Source organism: Cervus elaphus, chromosome 22 (genome assembly GCF_910594005.1).
Source record: "Cervus elaphus chromosome 22, mCerEla1.1, whole genome shotgun sequence".
Lineage (NCBI taxonomy): Eukaryota > Metazoa > Chordata > Mammalia > Artiodactyla > Cervidae > Cervus > Cervus elaphus.
In genome coordinates, this window is record NC_057836.1 from 59,712,810 (window position 1) to 59,715,664 (window position 2,855).

General features: G+C 32.5%; 1 pseudogene; it reads left to right on the forward strand.

The window, feature by feature from the left end:
• Positions 1–1,264: 1,264 nt before the first annotated feature.
• On the forward strand, positions 1,265–2,193 carry LOC122680014 (annotated as a pseudogene).
• The last annotated feature ends 662 nt before the right edge of the window (positions 2,194–2,855 follow it).

The window sequence follows — 2,855 nt, forward strand, 5'->3', positions numbered from 1 at the left end:
AGAAAGCCAAAAGATGACAGGAAAACATGTTGGGATTAATGTGAGTTATGAGAGAATTCTATAACTACTGTGTGGTTAAAACTAGACAATTCTTGTGAAGTTTCCTGAACTCTAGCAGCCAAAAAAAGATGAACTTTGGCATAAATTGCTTCATTAGATTTATTGTGACAAAATGTGATTACAATGTATTGATGATTGAATGTATGGTCTCTAAAAGGAAAACTGTTGTTGACAAGGTCACTGAAATAGTTAAAATTTGTTTATTACTCATTTTCTGCCAGGCAGTTTTCATAAGTACTCTAAATGTTAACATTTTATTTTTCAGCATTAGGATAATAATATTATTTCCACTTTGTAAATGACATAACTGAGTCACAGTGAAAGCAAGCCATGCTTGAAGAATATGCTTAAGAATTTAACCTGAATTTTTTGTAGTTAGTAATATTAATAATAGCACTTTGGAATGTGTCTTAACCTTAACAGATTGAAAACCAAAAAAATTGCAATAATTTTTTACATCCCTATATGTTTATACCCAACACATAGTTATTCTACATCACATATTTGTCATCAAAATATTCCTTGTCTTCTGTACCACAGTAGGAAATTAGTGTAATTTTAAACTATGAGATAATTATGAGATAAGCTAGGAGATAAACTATGAGAAAATTATGAGGTAGAGTCAGGGGCATAGGTGAGTAAGAAAGAAGTTGTTTAAAGGAAACATAGACTTTTAAAATTGTAATCCTAGAACTCAACATATTCAGTACTGGATGTGGAATGCATTTAGTGAGACAAACTAGTTGTGATCAACTGTTTCAATAACAAAATTTTAAGGAAACACATGACGGTAAAAATGAAAGTTTAAAATTCAGCTTTATGAGTCAGTCTGTGAACAAGAAAAAACCCTTACTCTCACAAAACATTAGCAGCTAAATCCAAATATAAAGGGAAAATCAAATCCAAGACATAGACAAAATATAAAGTGGAAACAAAACATAAAATGTAATGAGGAAGAAGCACCAATAATATTCCATAGTATGATATAGATAAAGCAATTCTGATTTTTTTAATCTCCCCTGAAATGATCAATAATACACAATTGTGGAACCTAGGATACCAGCGTACTGAAAATATTTGCAAACAAGAATTTTTAATGGCTGTGAGTTTGTTTGCATAGTTTTGCCTTCATTAATAACCACTCTATGCATATCAAATATTTTTGAATTGTAAATGCAGATTGAGTAGAAGTCAGGATTCAGTGATGAGAAACCACACAACTTTTATCCTGCTGGGACTACTGATGATCCACAGCTGAACATTGTGATTTTCATCTTTTTATTTCTCAGCTACATGTTGAGTGTAACTGGGAACCTGACAATCATCTCCCTCATCTTCATAGACTCTCACCTGAAAACTGCCATGTACTTTTTCCTGCAAAATTTCTCCTTCTTAGAAATCTCATTTATATCTGCTTGTATTCCCAGATAATTCCAGGTGACAAGACAATATCATATAATAAGTGTATCAGTCAAATATTTTTTGCTGATCTTTTTGGTGTAACTGAATTTTTTCTCCTGGCTACCATATCCTATAATTGATATGTGGCCATCTGCAATCCCCTGCATTACATGACTGTCATGAACAACATGGTCTGTAGAAGACTCATCCTTTGTTGCTGGATGGCTGGCTTGTTGATCATAATCCCTCCACTTAGCCTGGGCCCACATCTGGAATTCTGTGACTCCAATGTTATTGACCATTTTTTTCTGTGATGCAGTCCCCCTTCTAAAAATCTCATGCTCAGAAACATGGCTTAAAAAGCAAATCATAGTCTGTGCAGTGTTGACCTTTATCATGACACTCCTGTGTGTTGTTCTATCATATATACACATCATCAAGACCATTTTACGATTCTCTTCTGCCCAGCAAAGGAAAAAGGCATTTTTCACATGTTCTTCCCATTTGATTGTAGTCTCCGTCACCTATGGAAACAGTATTTTCATCTATGGTAAGCCTTCAGCAAAGGACTCAGCTATTAATAAGGACTCAGGTATTAATAAGAGTGTTACAATGCTCACTACTTCAATTGCTCCTATGCTGAACCCCTTCATTTACACCTTGAGAAACAAGCTAGTTAAACAAGCCTTTGGTGATGCAATCAAAAGAATTGCATTATTCTCAAAGATCTAATGGAATTTGCTAATGTAAAGAAATAAATTTTTCATAAAAAGATCATTTGTTCCTAAGTATGTATCTTTAAGCTTTTGAGTCATTTCTTTCCTGGTATGGAAACTGTTTCAAGCAGCTCTCTTAAAAAGACAGTATTATACATTTCTGGGAAACAGAAGAATGACATTACACACTGACAAGACTACCAAAGGCCTAACAATGAAATGCAAGAATGAAAACCTACAAGTTCATTATGCATTTTGAACAGGGTAGGTGTATGATTGTTTTTCCCTTTTTCTAGATTTCAAGATAGTTTTTTGATACCATTTCAAGTATTAGAATAGAAAAGCTAAAAATGTATTGCCTTTACATTTTTATAGTTTAGAAGGGATACATGACCAGGGCATTAAAAAAAACATAACCATCACAAGGAGCAACAATAAAAATATTATTTTTAAGTTAACAAAAGAAACTATTACAAATGGTAATATCTTAAGGTAGAAACTGAGTAATAAAAATAGTCTCCTACAATATTGAATACTCTAAATTTCCAGACTAACAGATGAATTTAAACAGAAAACTTGTGAAATTAAAGTGCTAACAATTTTTCCGTGTGAATTTTTGAGGAAAAATATTATTTATATATTAGATTGGCCAAAAAAGTTCTGTCAAGTTTTTCCATA